Source organism: Castor canadensis, chromosome 9 (genome assembly GCF_047511655.1).
Source record: "Castor canadensis chromosome 9, mCasCan1.hap1v2, whole genome shotgun sequence".
NCBI lineage: Eukaryota > Metazoa > Chordata > Mammalia > Rodentia > Castoridae > Castor > Castor canadensis.
The window spans coordinates 38,737,239-38,747,211 of record NC_133394.1 but is presented as its reverse complement, the minus strand read 5'-3'; the positions used below and the strand labels follow the sequence as shown (position 1 = coordinate 38,747,211).

General features: G+C 38.6%; 1 pseudogene; it reads left to right on the top strand.

The window, feature by feature from the left end:
* Positions 1-6,648: 6,648 nt before the first annotated feature.
* LOC141410731 (cyclin-dependent kinases regulatory subunit 1 pseudogene) lies at positions 6,649-7,148 on the top strand (annotated as a pseudogene).
* Positions 7,149-9,973: the final 2,825 nt, after the last annotated feature.

The following is a 9,973-nucleotide window of genomic DNA, read 5'->3' as shown; positions in this document are numbered from 1 at the left end:
TGTAAACTGAAGAGACCACCCACAGAGTGGGAGAAAATATTTGCCAGCTACACATCAGACAAAGGACTGATAGCCAGAATATACAGGGAACTTAAGAATCTAAACTCTCCCAAAATCAATGAACCAATAAAGAAACGGGCAACTGAACTGTACAGAACTTTCTCAAAATAAAAAATTCAAATGGTTAAAAAAACCCCATGAAAAATGCTCACCATTCTAGCCATAAAGGAAATGCAAATCAAAACCACACTAAGATTACACCTCACCCCTGTTAGAATAGCCATCATCAAAACACCACCAACAACAGGTGCTGGTGAGGATGTGGGGAAAAGGAACCCTAGTCCACTGCTGGTGGGAATGCAAGCTGGTGCAACCACTCTGGAAAAAAATTTGGAAGCTTCTTAAAAATCTAAACATAGACCTGCCAAATGATCCAGCAATACCACTCTTGGGGATGTACCCAAAGGAATGCAACACAGGTTACTCCAGAGGCACCTGCACACCCATGTTTATTGCAGCACTATTTACAATAGCCGAGTTATGGAAACAACCAAGATGCCCCACTACTGATGAATAGATCAAGAAAATGTACTATTTATACACAATGGAATTTTACTCAGTCATGAAGAAGAATGAAATATTATCATTTGCAGGAAAATGGATGGAAATAGAGAACATCATTCTGAGCGAGGTTAGCCAGATTCAGAAGACCAAAAGTCATATGTTCTCCCTCATATGCAGACTTTAGATCTAGGACAAATACAACAATTTTGTTGGACTTGGGTCACATGACAAGGGGAGAACACATACGAGAGGTATGGGGATAGGTAGAAAACCTAAAACATGAAAGCGTTTGATGTCCCCATTCCAGAGGAACTAATACAGAAACCTTAAAGTGACAGAGGTCAACACAAGAAGGGGATCAGGAACCAGTGTAAAGATCATTTAGAGATGAATCAACTTGGGTTGTAACACATTTGTGCAATGAAGCAATGCTAGGAATCTCTCTGTATAGCTATCCTTATCTCAACTAGCAAAAATGCTTTTTCTTTCTTATTATGCTTATGTCTTCTCTTCAATAAAATTATGGATAAGGGCAGAACAGTTTCTGCCTGGAAGCAGGGTGGGAAGGGGGGAAAAGGGTAGGGGAGGGAAGTGGGGGGAGTAATGACCCAAACAATGTAGGCACATGTGAATAAATGAATAAAAAAAAGAAAAAGAAAAAGAAAACATAAAATAAATAAAAAGGAAAAACAAAGGAAGAATAAGGTAGAAAGAGGAACCAGCAAAAGAGGCAGAAAAAGAATAGTGGAAGCATAGGAGGGTAATCAGAGTAACACAGAATCATAGAGAACAATGGTAGAGATATGGTAAATGGTAACAAATCCTCATAGTAGCTAGGAGTTAAGAGGAATAGAGCTTCTGTTGGAAGAGAAGAACAAAAACAGAACTCCACAAGGTTAAGATAGAAAATAGGCCATGGAGTTAGTGATTAGGATAAATGTAAGGAGATGCTACCAAGCAGAGGGAGTTATGAAGAGCATGAGTGAGTAATGAGGCAGTCAATTAGTTCTCTAGTCAAGAGCCAGCACTGACAGATTGAGTGTATTGTATTTTCTGGACACTGGGCTAGGTGACATGAGTCATGATTCCTATTCTGAAGGAGTTTGCACTCTAGTTTAGGAGATGGAATGAATAAGAAAAGGTATACACTGTAATTCTTGTTGTTGATACATGGAAATATGTCAGCTCCATGGATAGAGCTTACTCAAAAGATTTAACAAAAAGTAGCCATAGACTTGGGCTTAAGAAGACATAAGGATTTACGAAGGGAGAACAGAAGGCTCTCCAGGCAGGGAAGGGAAGATACAGAGAGTGTGTCAGGTGTTAAAGCAAATGTAATCTAATGCCTACTCAATATTAATTCTCCAATCCTGTATTTTCTGCTCATAGCATCCAAATTTGGTCAGATAGCAATGGAGAGCTCCTGATCTCAAATGGAGCAGGGCCTTCTCCTAGCTCCAGGGAATGGGCTGTGATTGGTCTAAATTAGAAATTGTATTTGCATGTTCCTTTGCAATTGATTGTTCTAAGGCAGCCATGCAATTCAGTTTTGTCAATGAGCCATAATACACATTTATTTCTTAATAAAAAGGGAGGATTTGGTTGGCTCAGCCTTTTGTCCTTTGGCTTTGACCCCTATGTTTAGTTTGTAAAATGTAGTAACTCCTGAAGGAGCAGTAGCTAGCTTGTAGCCATTTTGCTCAAGGAAGATAAAAACCAAATGCTAACTTTCTCTGAGCAGAGAGGTTAAAGGAGACTGGTTCCGGTTCCTGGCCACTGTCACTGAACAGCTGCACTGGCTTGAGATGCTTAACTCCAGATCTTGTTTCATGGGAAAAAAGTTACTATCTGTAGCAGCAATTTAACCTTTCTGTTTTTGTCACTTCTAACCAAATAATTCAAAACAGGCATCAGTTTTGAACACTTTTCACCATGCAACACTGTTGAATGGGACAAGTTGAATGGCAAAAATCCAAAGAAGTTTCTAGAGTAAGAAAGAATAACTGTCCCCTAAGGTAGAAAGAAGAAAAATAGAGGAAATGAACCAATTCAGGTTATAATACAGATATACATGGGACTGTCACAAGGAAACTCCCTAATAGCTATCTCAAATGAATAAAAATGTCATTTTTTTCTTTTACAAAATTGGAGAAAAGGGGTTGGAACAGGTCCTATCTGAGGAGTTGGTATCAGTGGGAGGGGGGAGGATGTGGGGAAAGAGGGTAGTGCAAATACTGGGTACACATGAATGTCACTGGAAAGTGAGACTTGTTGAAACTATTCCAGGAATGGGGGAGGGAGGATAAAGGAAAATGATGGATAGGGTGAATTCAAGTATGATATATTTGCTATATTGTAAGAACTTCTTTTGTAAATGCCACAATGTCACCCCAGCACAACAATAAAAAAGGATATCAAAAAAAGAAATGATCAGACTATTAAAAAAAGAAAGAATAGATGTCTAGACCAACTGGGGGTATGACTCAAGTGGTAAAGCACCTGCCTAGCATGTGCAAAGTCCTGAGTTCTAACCCCAGTGCCACCAAAAAAACAATGTGGTGGACAAAATAGAGAAAAATGCTCTGCTTGCATTCAGTATTTGGCAATAAGTAAGGAATAAGCATGTCAGAACCTGTGCTGTACTAGGTGCCTGGATAAGTTAGCAGAGAACACTTGGAACAGACTTTTCCCTTTTTAAAAAATTTTTATATTATTGTTGTACTTGGGGTACATTGTGACATTTACAAAAAATTCTTACAATATATTATAGTTGAATTCACCCCTTTTATCACCCTCCTTTATGCTTCCAGACTGGGTTTGTTTTTTTTTTTTTGAGGTTTTTAGTCACACCTTGAACACATGAACATTTGTGAGATTATGAAATTCTAGGAAGAGAAAAAAGCATTCCAGAGGACAACTAAAGTGGTAGTCTAATGACAAATTCCTTTCATAAAGTGGGGACCACGAAGGACTTTTTTACACTCAGTGTTTATATGATACCTGGTTCCCCTTTCTCTTTAAGAAACTATATGAAAACTTTCCAGCCTCAACCCTTGATATTTGTACAATCCAATTTTGTGACCCAGATTCCCTCCTCTTCTACTTTTCATGTCTTTTCCTTTTTATGGGTTTGAACTAGGTGCCTTGTGTTGCTAGGCAGGTGCTCTGCCACTTGAGCCATGCCCCTAGCTCTTTTTGCTTTAGGTTATTTTTCAGATAGGGCTTTGCATTTTTTTTTTTTTGGCCTGGGCCTCAATCCTCCTGTTTATGCCTCCCCTTCCTCCATGTGGTTGGCATGACAGGTATGTACCACCACACCCAGATTTTTGTTGAGATGGGTCTCACTGACTTTTTGCCTAGGCTGGCTTCGAACCACAATCCTCACACCTTTCAAGTAACTAGGGTTACACACATGAGTCACTGCACCTGGCAGTAATGACTTCTTGACATTCATTTTTCCAGTATGTGTCTCTTTCTTCTTTTAGCTCTTTCTTTCTTTCTTTCTTTCCTTCCTTCCCTTCCCTTCCTCCCTCCCTCCCTTCCTTCCTTTTTTTTTTGTTTGAGGAAGGGTTTTGCTATGTAGCTTTGGCTGGCCTTGAACTTGTTATGAATCTTAAGCTGGCCTCCACTAAAAAGGTACAGGGATAAAAAGTATATGATAGTGGGCATAACATTTAAAAACCTTCGTATTACTTACTAATACCCACCAGAAAGCAACTACCACAGGAAAAGACGCTAATAAATGAGGTGGACTAAATAATGATGGCTGATTATCAACAGATTTTTGTTGTTGTTTAGTGGTAATATTGGGGTAGAACTCACTTCAGTACTTGCTAGACAAGTGCTGTACCACTTGAGACAAATCCCAGGTTTTGTTATTTCAGATAGGATCTCATGTTTATGGTTGGCCTGCCTGGACTATAATCTTTTGATTTATGCTTCCCTTGCAGCTGGGATGACAGATGTGCATCATTGTGTCCAGCTTTCTATTGGCTGAGATGGGATCTCATAAATTTTTTGCCATGGCTGGCCTACAACCTCCATCCTCCTGATCTCTGCCTCTTGAGAAGCTAGGATTAAGGATTAAGGTCTGAGCCTCCATATTGGATAATAACAGATTTTTATCATCAACTATCCCAGTCCATGATCAAAGTGGCCATGGGGACAGCAGTGGAGGTTCTGCACTAGATCTTTAGCATGAATTCCCATTTAGTAAACCTAATCTTATTACTACTACCAGCAAATTTCCAATCTGTCAGCAAATGATACCAGCAGTGAACTTCCAATATGGCACCATGCCTTGGGAAGACCAATTACATGGTAGCTTGTGAGGATCAAATGTGCATCCTTAACATTTCAGGACAGGGAAAAGCATAGATAATTTTTCTTCAAGAGTGGCTGGGACATAAAGTTTTCAGTGGGTAACTCTGTTGTAGACTTTTAAGGGTTTAAGGGTGGTATCTTTTAAGGGTTGCCCATCTGCCATGGGTTGGGGTGGCAGGCTTGTGGGAAGGGGCCACATTTTTATTTTGTGGTAGGCCTTGCCAATTATAAACAGGCCCTCACTGCAGGAACTGGCAAGGGCAGTTCCACTGATGGGTGGTAGAAACTTTAGATACTGGGGATTCATAAGCAAACCTCTTCTCCCAGTGTTTGACAAAGTGCCCCAAAATGTTATCTGTTATTATTGTTATGACTATTAAAGAGGACAAGACACATAAAGAAAACCAGTGCTAACTTTGCAAGAACATGAAAACCTGGCTGACTATGTAAGCAGATTAACTAGGCAGCTGATTTATATTTAGGTATAGTACAATCAAATTGGGATAGCAAAATATTCATATGTAATTAAGACATACACGAATGTCATTTATTATCATGAATTTTTAATTTAATAAGTTGATTTAGTTAGGAGGTTTACATGCTCTAGAAACTCTGTAACTTAAAAAATAAAATCTGTCAAAATTCTCTTTAAAATAAAAACAGTAGACTAGAAAGAGTAAGTTAGATTTGAAAGCAGTAGGTAAAGGGTTCAAAAGATTAAAACTATATAATCAGAAGGGGGAAGAAATTCTAGAAATTACTTTTCTTTGAGGAAAGTGATACAGCAATTATACAAGTCTAGTTCAAGACAAATTGTAATTGAATAGTGTGAAGTGTTGATTACAATTGATGTGATAATTAAAATTATTCTTTTTTGTGGTGTTGGGGCTCTAACCCAGGCTAGGAGCATGTAAGGCAAACACTATCACTGAGCACTTTCTCAGCCCCCTTTTTCCCCCTTTCTTTGGAAATGGTTATTCAGCCAATGTTTGGGCGTCTTTGACTGGGACTACATCTCTTGATGTCAAAATTCCTGCTCTTGGGAGGTTACTCTAAAATAAAATGAAGAGAATTATCATAATAGTTGGATAAAAATTAGTAAATACATGTCAAATAATGTTATTTCACTTTATATTTTATTAGTAAAATACACAGATCAAAAGTGTCCAGCCTGAGGAATTTTCACATGTATATATACCCATGAAAAAAACATCTAGATCAGGTTTTAAAATGTTTCAATTTTTTCTTCTTCTTCTTTTTTTTCTTGGCAGTTCTGAGTTTGAACTCAGGGCTTCACACTTGCTAGGCAGGCACTCTACTTGAGCCACTTCACCAATTCTTTTTATGTGTTGGGTATTTTCAAGATAGGATTTGGCTTTCATTTTGCCTAGGGTTGGCCTCCTGGGCAATTGCAGTCCTCCTGATCTCGGCTTCCTGAGTAGCTAGGATTAGCAGCAGAGTGAGCTACTGGTGCCTGCTCACAATTTCTTTTAGAAAGTTCCCTCATGTTTATTCTAGTGAATAGTCATCCCTCTCCTCATAGAAATCACCAAGTTCACTTAAAAATTTTTTGTTTGTTACTGAACTCTATCAATGAAATCATATAGAATGTAGTCTATTGTGTTTGGCTTCTTTTACAAAACATATTATCAATAAATTTTATCTATGCTATTGCATGTATACTTATCTTAAAAAAATATTTTTAGGAGAGTTGTTTGGAGGTTGCAGGCTCAGGGCTGAAGGCCCATTGATGGAGTGGTCATGTAGCACAAACAAATCTACTGTTTGGACAAATATTATGATGAGAAGTTTGAGTGCTGGCATGTCATGCTGCCCATGCCAGCATGACATATATATGCTTGGATGTAGCCAAGATGGTCCCTAAAACCCATTTGATGTCTGAATCTGAATGGGAATCTTGGCATGCAGCAAAGACAGGGACGAGTCCATTATATGATCCGTGAACTGGAACCTCACATCTTGCTGTTCCAGTGGCCACAATCCAAGAAACCAGCTGGAGAGACATTTTTCACCCGCAAATTTTCCATGGCTGTCCTTACTCTCTAACATCTTTCAATAGCATGATTATGCTGATACTTAAAAGACAATACACTGTTTGAATGTGCTGGTAACTGATTCTTGAATAGAACCGTCACCACCACATCTCTGCCAGATGAGTGCTCTGTGGGTGACAGCCTCAGCTGAGTGTGACCAGAAGCCGCAGTGTGCACTGTTGTCCAGCAGAGCACACTTGGCAGATGGAGGAGGCCTCTGAAAATCAGACCACAGCCATTAAAGACATTGTGTAAACTTGATTTTTTGTTTTTCCTTACTGGTGCTGTATGTATTGTGACTTATGGGTTTATGCTCAATGTATCGGAATCTTTCCATTTTTTTAATTGTTTTATTATTCATATGTGCATACAACGCTTGGGTCATTTCTACCCCCTGCCCCCACCCCCTCCCTTACCACCTACTCTGCCCCCTCCCTCTCTGCCCCACCCCCTCAATACCCAGCAGAAACTATTTTGCCCTTATTTCTAATTTTGTTGTAGAGAGAGTATAAGCAATAATAGGAAGGAACAAGGGTTTTTGCTGGTTGAGATAAGGATAGCTATACAGGGCATTGACTCACATTGATTTCCTGTGTGTGTGTGTGTTACCTTCTAGGTTAATTCTTTTTGATCTAACCTTTTCTCTAGTTCCTGATCCCCTTTTCCTATTGGCCTCAGTTGCTTTTAAGGTATCTGCTTTAGTTTCTCTTCATTGAGGGCAACAAATGCTAGCTAATTTTTTAGGTGTCTTACCTATCCTCACCCCTCCCTCGTGTGCTCGCACTTTTATCATGTGCTCAAAGTCCAAGTGTTTGCCCTTGATCTAATGTCCGCATATGAGGGAGAACATATGATTTTTGGTCTTTTGGGCCAGGCTAACCTCACTCAGAATGATGTTCTCCAATTCCATCCATTTACCAGCAAATGATAACATTTCATTCTTCTTCATGGCTGTATAGAATTCCATTGTGTATAGATACCACATTTTCTTGATCCATTCGTCAGTAGTGGGGCATCTTGGCTGTTTCCATAACTTGGCTATTGTGAATAGTGCCGCAGTAAACATGGGTGTGCAGGTGCCTCTGGAGTAACCTGTGTCACAGTCTTTTGGGTATATCCCCAAGAGTGGTATTGCTGGATCAAATGGAAGATCAATGTTTAGCTTTTTAAGTAGCCTCCAAATTTTTTTCCAGAGTGGTTGTACTAGTTTACATTCCCACCAAGAGTGTAAGAGGGCTCCTTTTTCCCCGCATCCTCGCCAACACCTGTTGTTGGTGGTGTTGCTGATGATGGCTATTCTAACATGGGTGAGGTAGAATCTTAGCATGGTTTTAATTTGCATTTCCTTTATTGCTAGAGATGGTGAGCATTTTTTCATGTGTTTTTTGGCCATTTGAATTTCTTCTTTTGAGAAAGTTCTGTTTAGTTCACTTGCCCATTTCTTTATTGGTTCATTAGTTTCGGGAGAATTTAATTTTTTAAGTTCCCTATATATTCTGGTTATCAGTCCTTTGTCTGATGTGTAGCTGGCAAATATTGTTTCCCACTCTGTGGGAGATCTCTTCAGTTTAGAGACCATTTTTTTTGATGAACAGAAGCTTTTTAGTTTTATGAAGTCCCATTTATCTATGCTATCTCTTAATTGCTGTGCTGCTGGGGTTCCGTTGAGAAAGTTCTTACCTATACCTACTAATTCCAGAGTAGTTCCTACTCTTTCCTGTATCAACTTTAGAGTTTGTGGTCTGATATAAAGATCCTTGATCCATTTTGAGTTAATATTGGTATAGGGTGATATACATGGATCTACTTTCAGTTTTTTGCAGACTGCTAACCAGTTTTCCCAGCAGTTTTTGTTGAAGAGGCTGCTATTTCTTCATCGTATATTTTTAGTGCCTTTGTCAAAGACAAGTTGGTTATAGTTGTGTGGCTTCATATCTGTGTCATCTATTTTGTTCCACTGGTCTTCATGTCGGTTTTTGTGCCAGTACCATGCTGGTTTTATTGTTATTGCTTTGTAATATAGTTTGAAGTTGGGTATTGTGATACCTCTAGCATTGTTCTTTTGACTGAGTATTGCCTTGGCTATTCGTGACCTCTTGTGTTTCCATACAAATTTAACAGTAGATTTTTCGATCTCTTTAATGAATGTCATTGGAATTTTGATGGGAATTGCATTAAACATGTAGATTACTTTTGGGAGTATCGACATTTTTACTATGTTGATTCTACCAATCCATGAGCATGGGAGATCTCTCCACTTTCTATAGTCTTCCTCAATCTCTTTCTTCAGAAGTTTACAGTTTTCCTTGTAGAGGTTGTTCACATCTTTTGTTAGGTTTACATCTAGGTATTTGACTTTTTTTGAGGCTATTGTAAATGGAATTATTTTCATATATTCTTTTTCAGTTTGTTCATTGTTAGTGTATAGAAATGCTAATGATTTTTCTATGTTGATTTTATATCCTGCTACCTTGCTGTAGCTATTGATGATGTCTAGAAGCTTCTGAGTAGTTTTTTGGGTATTTAAGGTATAGGATCATGTCATCTGCAAATAGGGATATTTTGACAGTTTCTTTTCCTATTTGTATTCCTTTTATTCCTTCATCTTGCCTAATTGCTCTGGCTAGGAATTCCAATACTATGTTGAATAGAAGTGGAGATAGTGGGCATTCTTCTCTAGCTCCTGATTTTAGAGGGAATGGTTTCGGTTTTCCTCAGTTAAGTATAATGCTGGCTGTAGGTTTGTCATATATAACTTTTATAATGTTGAGGTACTTTTCTTCTATTCCTAGTTTTCTTAGAGCTTTTATCATGAAATGGTGTTGCATCTTATCAAAGGCTTTTTCTGCATCCATTGAGACGATCAAGTGGTTTTTGTCTTTGCTTCTGTTTATGTGGTTTATTACGTTTATTGATTTTCGCATGTTGAACCAACCCTGCATTCCTGGGATGAAACCTACTTGGTCGTGGTGAATAATCTTTTTGATGTGTTGTTGAATTCGGTTTGCCATTATTTTGTTGAGGATTTTTGC